The sequence below is a fragment of the Ursus americanus genome, chromosome 20, assembly GCF_024610735.1.
Source record: "Ursus americanus isolate L20-20 chromosome 20, mUrsAme1.1.p, whole genome shotgun sequence".
Lineage (NCBI taxonomy): Eukaryota > Metazoa > Chordata > Mammalia > Carnivora > Ursidae > Ursus > Ursus americanus.
The window spans coordinates 8,803,394-8,818,080 of NC_142146.1; positions in this window are offsets into that span (position 1 = coordinate 8,803,394).

Below are 14,687 nucleotides of genomic sequence, written 5' to 3' on the forward strand. Positions count from 1 at the left end.
AGCCTGTTACTACAGGCTAGCATTGCTGCCTTGCACCTTGACCAAACAACTGAAAACCTCTGCCCCTCCGTCAGGCCTCTGAAGGACCCAGAGGAGAGACATAGTGTGATCTTGAAGGAGCACCCCTTCAGGGCTGGGCTCAGCCTGGAGCAGCCCCACTCTTGGAATGACCCTGCCTCAGCACGTCATTGTCACTCACATCAGCAGCCCGTTCTGCTCAGTCCTTCACGACTGCCCCTGTGTGCCCTTATGTCTTCTGGGCACACTCCATCATCGTCCTTGGTCCTTCCTTCTGTTCATTCTGCCGGAACTAGTCAGGGGGTGCCTCACATCTGGCGTGGCACTCTTGCTCCTGCCTGCCTCCATGCCCCCCCTCTCATTCCGGCCTGCCTTCCTGGATGTCATTCATGGAGATGATCCATCAGGAGATCCAGTGCTGCCTTTTCCAGTCCAGCTTCTCCAGGGACTGACCCATAGGTCATTAGAGCGAGCCAAGTGCCTGAACCAGACTTCGATGTGGACCACGTGTAATTTGGGGTGTGCAGTGGGGATGTGACGGATGGACTTCTCTTAGTGTTCCTGGACATGCCATTATGGCCTAGGGTCTGGTTGGCCCGAGTACAGAGTACCTGTAGGGGTCACTGTGGCCTAATGCCACACTGCACAACTCGAGTCTGCTGTGACCCTGTCCACACAGAACCTCTAGCTGCATAAGCCACAGAGGGTGCAGTCAGCTTCGGACCTCAGGCTTCAGGCTCTCAGGCCAGATGGAACAGCAGAGGCTGTCTTGTCCAGTGGGCCTCATGTTGGGCTCATCAGAGGGGCCTAGCTAGCTTAATTTTTCCCGACTTTATTTTGAAAAATGTCCTTACAGACAAGTTGAAGGGAGAGTTAAGAATGCCCTCTCCCCTCAATATTTTGTCCCATTTGCTTTCTCTTTTTCTTGAACCATTTAAAAGTAATTCATTGGTTTAAAAAAAAAAGTTATGGGCATGACACTTCATTCTTTAATACTTTGACATGTATCACCTAAGAATAAAGACATTTCCCTGTATTTCCAGAATACCATTATCTCATCTACGAAAATTATCAAGAATTCCGTATCATCTAATGAACAATGTCTTAAAGTTTGCCTAGATTTTCCCCAAAATCTTATACTTTTTTTGAATATCCAGGTCTCAGCCAAGGTTTGTGTCCTGTATCTTGTTGTCATGTCTAGTCTCTCAATCTAGAACAGCCTGCCTTGTAGGCTTCAAAAATACAGAGATTCTTCAACCCCACCCTTGAAGATTTTGACTTAGTAGGTCAGATGTGGGGCTGAAATCTGTATTTTTTAAACAAAAACACTGCTGATTCTGATGAGCCTCCAGAGTTTGGAGCCAGACCAAACCCCACTTTGCCACCACTTTCCACCAACACACATGTTCCCTAGACGAGAGTCCTCTGGAAAGGTGGGCTTTGAGCTCATGAACATGAAAGGAGAATTTTCTTCCATCACTATGGGCCCCCAGGTACCCAATTGCCTTTATTATCAAGCTTCATAACAGTAAGCTGAAACTTGCTCTGCAACTCACTCATCAGTTACAGGCCCTAATGGCCATCCCAGGCTACACAGAGCTGGCTGGCACCTGCTTTCACCTGATAGTCCTTTATTTTTATTCTTTTAAAGATTTTATTTATTTATTCGACAGTGATAGAGACAGCCAGCGAGAGAGGGAACACAAGCAGGGGGAGTGGGAGAGGAAGGAGCAGGCTCCCAGTGGAGGAGCCTGATGCGGGGCTTGATCCCAGGACTCTGGGATCATGCCCTGAGCTGAAGGCAGACGCTTAACAACTGAGCCACCCAGGTGCCCCCAGCTGATAGTACTTCAGAGATAGGAAGGTCATAAAGACATCAGAGCATCTCACCTAACGCTCAGGCATTCATGAATTTCAGAGCTGCCACCGTCATGGTGTTATGTGGCCTTTGTGGTGTGGCAGCTACGTCTGGGCAAAGCGTCAGATGAGGTGATAGCAGAGCTGAATTGAGTGCTCCCTTATTAGGCGCACTCCACTCTTCTCACTGTACTGTTGGTCTGTGTGGAACTTGGTCCAGCGAACTGCTCCAGGTCGTTTTCACGTGGTCTACTGTCAAGTCACTTTCCCATCATGCACTCACACAATATTTGGAACACAAATGCGGGGTTATGTGTATTCCCTACTGATAAGATTTCATCTTATTAGAGTTTCTACCCATCTTAAATGAGTTCCCACTCTTGATGATCCTGATTTGGCCATCTGACATGTTAGCTCTGCCTCCGGTTTTGAGGTTGCAAGATTGGGTAAACAAGGCTTCAAAGTGTCGGTTAAAAACATGGACTGAGACAGAGCCACAGAAGATCCCTTTGGTAAAAAATTCATTTTATATGGCAACCTGCTTCACACACTCACCCAAGAGTCATGTGATGATAATGTGCATGATAATGTGCTCTGATATTTTCTAAGTTCAATTCTTTTCCAGTTCTTTTTAAAAAGGGAAACAACACTGAATTGACTGCACAATGCAGAAATAAGTCTCTGTCACCATTTGCTTGTGAGTCACTCCGGGACAGTAAGAGTGCTGGCTGTGCCTCTGGGTATGCACAGCACAGCTGGGCCAGCGCTTTGGACACCTCCCTACGCATGGAGGCACACGTGGGTCCCCATCCCATCTTCCCACCTACCGCCTGGGCAGCCTCCTGCAACTGACCTCATTCGTCCTTCTAAATCAGGTTCCTCATCTGGCAACAGGTGGAGGACGACTGGCAGGATCGTTTGAGGATTGACTAAGCTAACATGTACCTGGGCAAGTCCTCAATAAATGGTAGCCAGTTACTATGAATTCCTGTTATCAGCGACTGCCAAAGACAATGTTTGTGTCGCCCTAAAATTCATACCTGAAATCTAAGCCCCCTCCCAAAGGTATTAGGAGGTGGAGCCTTTGGCAGGGGAATAGCTCCGCCCTCCTGAATGGGATTAGTGCCCTTTTTATAAGAGACCACGGAGAGCTCCTTTGCCCCTCTGTCATGTGAGGACAGCGCAGAATGATTGGCCCAACCAGAAAGCGAGCTCTCATCAGACACTGAATCTGCCGGCACCTTGATCTTGCACTTGTCAGCCTCCAGAGCTGTGAGAAATAAATTTCTATTGTTTATAAGCCGCCCAGTCTGTGGTATTTTGTTATAGCGGCCTGAACTGACCAAGACAGTGACTGATGAAGGTCATCGTGTCTTGAGAAGGTGAAGAAGGACAGGGCCTGATCTTAATACAGTGTTAGGCTCTGGACCGGGTGGAAGGAATTCTGTCTCTCCCCAGTCCTGAGACCGTCACATGTGCAGCTACCAGCCTTTCGACTATCACTGCTTTGCAGTTTGCAGAGTGCTCCCACATCAGAGCTGATTCAGTCCACCATTCGAATAGCTAGCTACTCTTCATCCCATTTCACAAGTGAGGAGACAAACTCCAGGAATGTATGACTTAGGAAGAAGGTGTTCTGGCTCTCAATCTAACGTTTGCCCTCCATCCCTCTGCCCTACAACAAGGCTGTCGGAATTATTTTAATTTGCTTTGTAATTCAGCCAGTCATGCTCATCTTAGCCCGCAAGTCCCCGCTAACTCACAAGAAGCAGGCAAATGATGGAGAGGCTCCTTTCTGGGGCCTCCGGAGGGTTCTAGAAGTAGTACATGCTCAAAAAAGGTTTTGGAGTTTGGGACACCTGGGTGGCTCATTTGGCTAAGTGTCTGCCTTCAGCTCAGGTCATGATCTCAGGGTCCTGGGATCGAGCCCCACTGTCCACTGTCAGGCTCCCTGCTTAGCGGGGAGTCTGCTTTTCCTTCTCCCTCTGCCCCTTCCCCTGCTTGTACACACACACACACACACACACACACACACACACACACACACACACACACTCTTTCTCTCAAATGAATAAAATCTTAAAAAAATTGTTCTGGAGTTACCAACAAGTCAGAAAAGTTGAGATGATCCTGCTTGAGTCCCAGTGTGAGCACTGTCTCTGTGAGGGACCCGGGAAATGTGGGCACTAGGGTGCGGCTGATGGGTCAGTCAGTCCCCCAGCAGGGACCAGTGAGACCAGATGAGGACAGTGAGGACAGCTGTGGAGAAGGTGGCTCAGAGGAGGCAGGAAGGCATGTGCGCTGGTCTCCCGCCAAGGCCCAGGTTCTGTGCTTGGGGGCCGGCTGCTGTGAGTAGAGCAGAGCAGGGACCTGTGTCTTGGATAACAGCCGCGTGCTGGGCACTGCTTCCAGTAGGCTGGGGTTCTCAGGGCTCCCCCCAAAGCACCCTTACTCTGGTTCTGTGGGGCCCGTGTCTGGTCTGAGGCAGCCCGCCCCGCTGGGAAGATGGGAGCGAGGAGGTGCCAGTCAGAGTAGGAGAGGGGGTTTCGTGTGCTGGGTCCTGGGGAAGCAGAGCTAAAATTAGGTCTTCCAGCTGGGTGCAGGTGTGGGATCCCACCCTTTCTCCTCCCCAGAACCAGGATCTTGGAATTACCTCCAGTCCCTCCCTCTGTCTCTCAGCTCCAGCTCCTCGAGAGGCAGGAGTTGAACTGTCCTGCCTCTGGTCATGCCAGGGACCTTTCCACCCAAATGATCTCCAAGGCTACAAGTGAGGGGACAGTGGCAGGCAGTGGCTTTGACTTCCCTGAGCTTCACCAGCTCATCTGAGGCCTCGGCACAGCTGGGGCCCGAGTCCACCTGGCAGAACAGAGGTTTTCCTTTTCTACCACCACCCACGCCGGGCCCCTGACTTCTCCCTCTGGCCTCTCGCTTTATGTGCTCCACGCCACCCTCACCTCTCCTCCCCTGTCTGCCCACCATTTCAGAGGGGGGCTTTCCTCCCTTGCCATTCATTGCCATTCCGACGCAGGCAGTGGGGCCTAGGGCAATATGATGTATGCTCCCTCTCCCTACGTGAGGCCGAAACTTGAAAAGCATGGCACTCCGCAGGATGAATGTGCCTCTCACTCCCCCTTCGCTATGGCCCTGGCCCCTGCCTCATGTGTTCCCAGGCTGAGGCTCAGACCCTGCTGGGCTCTGGTTTAGGGTCAGAGCCTACCTCTGGCTCCTACATGTACCTGCAATATGATTTTAGGTGAGTGGCGTCTCCTTAGTCCTGGTTTCCCTGTCAGCGAAGTGAGGGATGGGCTGGACAGTTGCCCGGGTCCCTCCCTGTTTGGTGTCTTTTCACTGTCGAGGGTGGAGTGCTCCTTCAGGAAAGGAAGCCCGCAGGGGCGGCTTGCCGGAGGCTTGCTGAGGGAGGCTGGAGGCCGCAGTGGGTAAGTGGGCTGAGGGGCCTCTGAGGAGGTGTGAATGAGGGAGGCAGAGCAGGTCGGTGTGGACAGCCCTGTCCCAGCCCTATCTCCCATCCCCGACACCCTGTCTACACCCCAGCACTGATAAGCAGGTGTGAGCCACGGCCGCCTTGTGACAGGCCCTTCAGCAGGGAGGGGATGGCGGGGGTCCACTCCACTTCTGAATTCAGACGTCAGCGTCTTCCTCCCCCTCCACCATTTCCCTGCCAGACTGCCATCCTCCTGATAGCCCAGCTCAGGCTTGGTGACTCTGCCCCTGCCCGTGAGGCCTCAGTCTCCTCGGGTGGTAGGGAACAGACCACCCTCAGTCCTTTCTGGCCAAGTGCCAAGGAGGATGGCCACCCCCCAGCCAAGCCTGCTCCTGCAGTGGCCATGGTGCTGGGGTCTGGGAACCCCCTGCTTCTCATGGGGTGCACCTCAGGGCTGGTCCTTCTCTGTCCTCTTCTCATAACATCTCCTCCAGTCCCTGGCCATCAGCTTTCGGTTGTCTTCCCTTAACCTTGGCTTTGGGTTCACTGCTCCAGCTGGGCCCCCCTTCTCTCCTCCAAGGCCCCAGCCAAGGTCCAGAAGGCCGAGGACAGAAACCCCTAACTTTTGCATTTGTGGGCATTGGCACTGGGAGAAGAGACATAAGACTTGGGGCTGTAGGAAAGGGGAAGAGGGGGCACCTGTGTGGCTCCATCAGTTAAGTGTCTGCCTTCAGCTCAGGTCATGATCCCAGGGTCCTCGGATCAAGTCCCACATCAGGCTCCTTGCTCAGCAGGGAGCCTGCTTCTCCTTCTGCCTGCGTGTGTGCTCTCTCTCTCTTTCTGATACATAAATAAAATCTATTTTTAAAAAGTGGGGGGGAAGAGAAGACAAATAGGGCTGGGCAGGGGCCATAGGAAACCTGGGAGGAGGGTCTTTGTGCAGGCCCCTGACCCAAGGCACCAAACTCCCTCCTACTTTCTCAAAGGTGCTCTTCCGAGTTCACACCTGAAGATTCTCTTGATCCTCAGGCCCCAGTGATTTGGTGCCAGGCAGCCCACCTGTGCATGTGTGTGTGTCAGGTGTGCTGGTCCTCTATGTGCGCTCCTGTCCAGGGGCTGCGGAGCCCACCGACTAAGAGCACAGACTGTGGAGCCAGGTGGGCTGGCCCGGCATCCGATCCCCGCTCTGCCAGCTTGCCAGGTAGGGGTAAGCTACAAAACAGCTGCCTCCTTTCCTCCTCTGTAAAGGGAAGATGATCATGCATCTTGTAGGACTCAAGTATCGAGTTAAGACATGTAAGGTATTTGAACAGTGCCCCGCACAGAGTGGGTGGCATGTAATTGTTGGCCACTGTTATGATGTATGTAAATTTTATTTTGGTGTTATTTCAAATTTACAGAAAAGTTGCAAGCAATTTCTATATATCCTTGATGGAGATTCACCAATTATTCATATTTTGCCCATTTATTTTATAATTCTCTCTCTGCATTATGTGTATATAATATATTCTACATTCAGTATTGTATATATAGTATACATCATGTATACACACATACACATGCACATTATTTTTTCTGAATCCCTTGCGAGTAAGTTGAAGACACCATGCTTTTTTACCCCTCAATAGTTCAGTGTGTATTGGTAAGGACAAGAATTTTGCAAAACCACAGTATGGTTATCAAAAGCAAGAAATTTAATACTGATATAATACTGTTACTAATCCACAGTCCATATTCAAATTTTATCAGTTGTCTCAATCACATCTCCTTTATGTCTCTTCTTTTCCTGTTCCGGGGTCACCCACTGCATTTAGTTGTCACGTTAATCTGGGTGAATTCCTTAGGCTCTCTTTGTGTTTCTTGAACTTGACACTTTTGAAGAGTCCGGGCCAGTTATCTTGTGGAATGATGTTGCTCAAATTTTGTTCTGCTGTTTCCTCATGGTTGGTTTCAGGTTATGCATTTTTGGCAAGATCACCACGAAGGGTGACACTGTGTCTTCCTCTGACTATCACATGGGGAGGCTCCCAGTGTCCAGTTTCCCAGTTGTTAGAGATGCTGTCTTTGGTCACTTGGTTTAGGTGGTGTGCACCAAATTCCCCCTGGGTACAACTGCTATGTTTCTCTTTGCAATTAAGAAGTTACCGTGAGAGATAATTTTACCCACTAGTCTTCATCCATTGGTGATTTTCGACTCCATCATTCCTTCCAAGCTCCACTAATTGGCCCATTCAAACTGGCTTCCATGTCTCTTGACGTCTTGCCAGTCTTTAAGCACTCTCTTTCCTTCTGAAATGACATGCTCCAGGCTCATCTTGTATTTTCTCTGCTCTAGCAATGAATCAGGCACTTCACCAAGGAGTCCTGTTTCCTTTTAATGGAGAATGGTATTTAGAAACCAAGATTTGGGTGCTGCGTGTGCTCATTGACACTGGCGTATTATTGCTTCTGGTTAATGGTTTTTATCATCTGTTCACTTGCATGGGATGGCAGGGGGAATGCCGAGGAAGCTGCAGTTAGAGATGGAAGGAAGAAAGGAGCAAGATGACCTGGAGAGAGAGTCCTCTTTCCCTGTCTAGCTCTCTGGGTCTTGCTCGCTTTCTCTTTCCTTCTTTCCCTCTTCATCATGACCTCATCTCCCCTTTCCTGGTCAGAATTCCTCTGGAGAGTCCAGCTGTGGGAACCTCTGAAACCGTTTCCCCAGCTACGTGTGTGATATCAGAGGCAGACAACTATGTGACCTTTGTGTGTGAACAGCCAAAGGCAAAGATAATTTATGAGAAAGTTTTTGCTTAGAACAGTCTGGTGACAAGGTGATTGGGGAAGACACATTTGGAAGATTTCCACCTGGAAACTTTCCTTTTTCCTGCATGAAAAGCACTTAGATCCAAGCCTGTGCTGAGTTTGGGAAGGGGCACTGTTGGAGGTCTGCTTTTTAAATAAGCCTCCTCAAGGTCCTGGGGCCTGCAGGGAAGATTAACGGCCCAGTACAGCCCACTTGCTGTGTCCACAGGTGGCAGGTACAGGTAGTGTTTAAAGGAAGATACCTTGAGTCCAGTGAAGGCAACTTGACTTGCTTTCTCAGTTATGCAAATGTGGGGTGAGTGGGTAGCCGTGGTCCCCCACTTAGAGTTAGTTAACTGCTTTGAGACTAGATCCAAGTCTTCCCCTCCCTGAGATCCCTGGTATGCAAAGCTGGCCCCTGGAGGAAGTGCATCAATTTACAGAAGGGACCCAAGCTTCAGGAAGGGAAGAAAAGATCCAGCTGCTCCTTCTTGAGATGGCAAGGGAAGGAAACCTATTGGGGTAGAGCTGGGGACCCACAATAAAGGCCTTGGGCCACAGCCTTCTAAAATGAAATTATCCGGAGGAAAACAGGAGTCTGGGGTGGTGGCTGCAGTTTCCAGCAAGGGCCTGCCTGTGTTTCATCGGGTAGGGCTGACGTCAGCATGCAGTGAAGCTGCTGTCAGGACTTCCAGAGTAGCCAGCGTGCTGAGATTCTGACTGTGATCTTGGTTGCGGCCTGGGTTTGTCTATCTGCAGGACCATCACCTAGAGAGGAGTCAAGGTAGGGGTTCTCACTGGGCTCCCCTTGACTTTGAGGAATGGTACTGTCTTCTGGTAGCCTGAGCTGGCCCCCGTGGGGTGTCTGAGTGTCCTCAACAGCGATGTGGCAGTAGACCCCAAATCCTATTTTGTTTTTTAAATAATTCAAGCTGAAGGCAAAGTCCCCTCAAGAGGGGATATGTCATGTAAATTCTTGATCGGTTAATAGAAAGAGTTGAAAGCAGCCTGAGGGCACCTTTGTGCTCTGTGCTCTGGGGCAGTTCACGCACAGGGGGGCAGTTTGTACAGGTGCATTCACAGTGACCTGGCAATGCGTGACTACCTCAAGCAGGTACTGGGAACTTGCTGTCCTTTTTGAGCTCATGCTTCTTATGGTAGACACAGGACAGGATTAGAGAAGATAGGGCCTCAAATTAATTTTTAAATACAATAAGCCCCCAATGAATCCTACTTGCTAAGTGCTCATTGGGGCAGATGGAGGAGGCCTGAGGGCCAGCCCAGGAGGCCCCTTGTGGCACCTTCCCCACTGTCCTAGCCAGAGGCTAGAGGAGCCTCCCCACCCACTCTTGGGTGCTCTGTCTTCCAATAGTGCATCTGAAATAGCTCCCAAGTTTCTCAATCTCCACAGTCCCCAACCTGGTTCAAGTCACCATCATCTCTCCTGACAGAGGCCCCTGACTGACCTATTTTCCCCATTCATTCTTGTCCCCCACAAACCTTGTTGGAGCAGGAGGCGGCGTCTTACTAACGTACCACCCATTCAGCAACCATGCCCTTGCCCAAATAGCATGAAGTACAGAGAGTAAACCTCATCAACAGCCTCGTGGGGCCCCAGGCCTTCCCCGGGGCAGGGGCGGGGCAAGGGTGGGGGGACAGCTCTCTCTCACTGTCTGGGTCCAGCCCCAGGCACCATCTTCCTTCTGGAATCAGCCCCCCTTCCTTCTACATCAAGACCTTCACATTTGCTCTTCCCTCTGCCTGGAAGCACTCTACTCAGGAAAACAAAAATGCCGTGTCTTCAGGAGACCCTCACTTCCTTGTACTCCACCACCTGGATGTTCTTGCTCATTGCACTTGTACTCCCCCAAGCCTCGACCCCCGGTTTTGTGACTAGACGCAGGCCTAGTTTGTGGATCTTGGGGTTAACGTCTGCCTCGCCAGCTTGATTGCGAGCTGCACGCGGGCAGGAGCCTTGTCTGCTTTTGCCCATTATTCGAACTCCAGAAGCTGTAGGATGCGCGGTACGTGTCCCTGAAGGAAGAATGGATGGATGCCACCGTTTCCCCAGCTGGTCCTCTGTGGAGGCTGACATCATTCAGTGGGAGTGAGTGAGGAAGGGGACCCCTTTGGCTCTGAGGCCTCCTGCCACTCACTCCTGGCGTGTATCACTGGCATCAGCCCTGCTGGCTGGGCCTTGGCCACTGCTCAGCTTTTGTTTATCCTGCAAACATGGTGGTCTCCATAGGAGAAAGAGGGGGCAGCTTGGCCACATCCCAGGTAGAGCTGGCACAGGGCGTCATGGTGAGGCTATCCTTGGGGCTGAGTGGTTTTCAGCTGGGACCTGGGAGCAGAGAGATGAGCTGAGGGTGTGTGTGTGTGTGCACGTGGCTGGGGCCTGACAGCAGGCGTGTGGTGAGGGAAGCTCTGAGGTGGTGACTCACCCCGGGGAGAGGAGGGCACGAGCAGGCCAGGGCAGTCTTGGCAGGGGCTGGTGGCAGGGGAGGCTGGGTGGGGCTGTCCACAACTGAGGTGACAATGAGCGTGAAGAGCTTGTGAGTAGAAGTGAAGGACTGGGGTGGTGTGGGGGGTGTGGGGGGGTGCAGAGCTTCCTGTACCCCTGCCCTTTAGTGCCTCCTGTCCTTCCTTCTCTGGCCTCCAGAACCCCCGGGCCTGCAGCCCCTAAGCTCTCGCAGCTTCCCCCATCACCGCGCAGGCAGGCAGTCCCTGGGCCTGCTGGGCTATCCTCTCACCACCTCCTCCTCACTCCCCATGGCACCCTGGCTCCAGCCCCAGACCTGTGTGGGCTGCCTTCCCGCTACTCCCGCCCCATCCCAACTCCATCCCCCAGGAGGGGGCCCAGTTCTCCTCCAGAGGTCACTTGGGGTGAGAGTGGGGATCATGGAGGCCTGGTGGCCCACCTATGGTACTGAGCTAGGGAGAGGGCTGGGGTGGGGAGAGGGTGGTGGGGGGAGAGCATGCTGAGCCACTGTGGAGCACGGGCGGTGTCCCTGCAAGGCCACACTACTTTTCCCAGACTCCCAGGGTCTGTTGGTCCTGTCTGGTGTCATCTGCCTTCCAACTATTCTTCAGACTCCTTCCTGTTTCTCATGGTCCCTCTCACTGGTGGCTGAGGAGCTGGCCCTAGGCCATTGTGCGGTGCTGCGTGTGTGGTGATGGTCCCAGGGCTGCGTGGCTGTCGGGGGCGCCCCTGGGTGGAGGAAGGGACCTGAGAGAACAACTCACAAAATCAGGGGGTGTTACTGGAGAAGGGCCTTGGGGATGGTGCCAACTACTCACAGAGAAAACCCGGGGCTCTGAGGAGGGGAATGGGATTGACAGGAGCAAGTCACCCAGGGGTTAGTAATAGTACTCATCATCACTACACTGGAGGTTTGCTAAGTGCTTACTATGTACTGGGGGTTGCTGTAAACTCTTCTCATGTCTTAATTTCCCCATCCTTCGTGTTCCTGTTACACCCATCTCGCAGATGAGGATGGGAGACGAGACTCCAGACTATACAGCAAGCCCATGCAGAGCGATGGCATGGGCTCATGCTGAGTGGGCACTTTGCTCCTTCAAATGACAGGGTCAATATATAAAATGTTTGTTGGCAGCTCCTTCCCTACAATGGCAGACATTCCCCCAAAGAAGAGACAGGGGCCAACAAGCACATGAACAGATGCTCAACATCATCAGTCATCAGGGAAATGCAAGTTAAAATTATAGGATACACCCACTCAAATGGCCAGAATTAAAGAAAAAAAGAAAAAGATTGACAGTACCAAATATTGGCATGGAGACGGAGCCACTGGAACTCTCGTTGCAGGTGGCGGTGAACGATGACCAGCCACTTTGGAGAACATTTGCTAACTTGTAGAGTTAAACATACGCTAGTCATAGGACCCTGACATTCAGTTTCTAGGATTTACCCAAGAGATAAAAAAATGTGTCCACACCAACACCTGTGTACAAACGTTCCTAGCAACGTCATTCGTGATAACAAAACACTGAACATCCCAAAAGTCCATTAGCTCTTACAAGCAAAGTGAACTGTGGTGCAGCCATGTAATGCGATACATTCAATGGGAAGGAGCTAACACACCCAACCAACACACGGACGAGGCTCAGATGCATTACGCTGCGTGACAGCGGCCAGACGGCACGGGCTACACGCAGTATTATTCCTTTTATAAGAACGCTCCAGAAAAAGCAGATCTACAGGCACAGAAAACAGCTCAGCAGGTGCCAGACGCAAGGGTTGGGGACCTCCCTGACGTGATAGAAATGTTTGATATATTGATTTTGGTGGTGGCTCTACTGCTTCTGCATTTGTCAAACTCATCAAACCGTGCATTTAAAAGGGTGAATTTTATGGTATGTAAATTAGACCTCGCTGAACCTGATTCAAGTATAGAAGCAGTGGGCTGCACAGGGTAGACGGTAGGATGATCTTGGCTGCGTCATTGCAAAAGTGACAAAAGAAACCTGAAGAGAGGGGGAGCTGTGCTGGTCTCTGGGACAAGAGGGTGACAGGCAGGGGACAGCCTGTGCTGAAGTCCCACAGTGAGGCGTGCTCAGCCTGGGATGAGGCAGCAAGGAGCAGGGTGGCTGCAGCGGTGTGAGAGACACGGCTGTGGAGGGCTCAGACAGGCCCTGGGGAGCAGGGGTGTGTGTGACGGAGGGCTGCAGAGGGCTCAGGATGTTGTCTGAGTGCAAGGGGGGCCCTGGAGACCTCTGTGCTGAGCATTTGTGGGGTGCGGCCGGCTGCCGTGCTGGGAGCGGTCTGTGGCAGGGACCAGCTGGGAGGCCCTTATAAGAATCCAGGCAAGAGCAGGCAGTGCTCAGCCCAGCGTGGTGGCTGTGGAGGTGTTGAGAAGTGGTTGGATTGGGATATATTTCCAAGGTAAAGCCAACAGTATTTCCTGTGGGATTGGCTGTGGGGGGTGTGAGAGAGAGAGAGAGGAGGAAGGGATGACGCCAAGATTTTGGGCTGAGCAGCTGGAAAACTAGTTGTTCCTCCCCTCACCCCTACCCTCTGGGGACTGGTCTTAACCACCCCCTGGGTCCTGTGGCTGAAGTCAAGACAGAGAAAGAGGGGAGGGGCTCAGCCCTGCTCCTGGCTCTGGGGTGCAGGGAATGGGCTGCACATACTGGTTATTCTATTACTCTTTATTTATTAGCCTGATTGGCTTCTGTCATTTCCTCATTGCCTCCTGTCTGGAGAGAAGACTGTAAATGTGATGGATTGATACAGGATACAGGAGGCCCAATTATCTCTGTGAAGCCAGCCTCTCTTCTCAGTCAAGCCCTCCCGGCCCTCAGCCGTCCCGCAGCTCTTCCCACAGCCTTGCACCCAGAGCCAGGCTGGTGCCTGGCCTTCAGGAAGAGGGGGTGCAGCCTGAGAGACTGCATGGCAGACAGATGGTCCCCCAGGACATACGGCTCCTCCGAGAACAAATGCTGGAGGCAAGCTCAGCCCCCTGGCTGGTTGTACTTAAAATCCCAGCGCCCGCTCCCCGAGGCTCTGCCCACAGAGGCTGGGCACGGAGCAGGGTAGGAGGACAGGACATACCGCCTGCTGGTCAGCCCACATCCGGGGAGGGGGGCTCTGTTTCACTTGCACGCCTTTCTGGAATCCGAGCCAGTCCGTCTCTCCACAAAGGCTGGGATGATGGGCTTTTCTCTCCGGCAGCAGGTGCCTGGCAGCTGCCCGGGGATGCCAGCCCCGTGAGCTGGCATGGGAGGAAGTGCTTGTCAGGGTGGTCAGTATGCGTGCTGGGCTCCAACTGGCCCAGCCCCCACCCCGATGCTCAGGCTGACTTGGGACACCTGCAAGAGAGTGTTGCCTCTGGCAGGGCCCCCGTGGTCTCCCTGGGGTCCCCCAGATAGAACTTGGCAGTGCCAGCGTTTGAGCATAATATCGAAACAAAGTCCCTTGGCCGCCCCCTCTGGCCTGTCTGCCTGCCTCTGTCCTGGGAATGTCCTGAGGCCCCTGGTCCCGGGGGGTTGGGACAGGAAGCCTGAGGTTCATTCCTGGTATTTCAGGCATCTTCCCGATGTCACACCACTGCCCCCAGAGTGGAGACCCAGCTTATAGCGCCTCGAGCGTGCACGTGTGTGTGTGAACCCGCCTGTGTCTCCATGTAGGTGAGGATGTCAGATGGCCCCATGCCTGACCTGCCAGGGGAACACAGAGTGCCAGGTGGGGCTGCCTGTGAGAAAGGGGCAGGGGACGCGGAGGCCAGGAAGTAGTCAAGTGGAGGAGAGGAGCCCAGCGAATTCAGCGGACGTTCCCGCTAACCCACTCCAGGCACAGGTGTGAGTGGCGCCATAGCCCTGGGCGCGCTAGGGCCTGGGCAGCGGTGCGGAGGCCCGCTGCAGGGAAACGGTGCTGTGGCCTCCCGAAGCCAGCAGCAGCCCTGCCTCTTCTGTCCCGTTCCGTCTCTGTCCCTCCCGCCCTCCCAGCCTCCGGGCACCAGGGCTCGAGTCTCGTGGCCGCCAGGGCTGAGGGCAGAGGAGCCACTGGCACGGGGCAGGGTGGCTGCCAAAGCCGTGGCCCCAGGGTGAGAGCTGACGTCTGTCC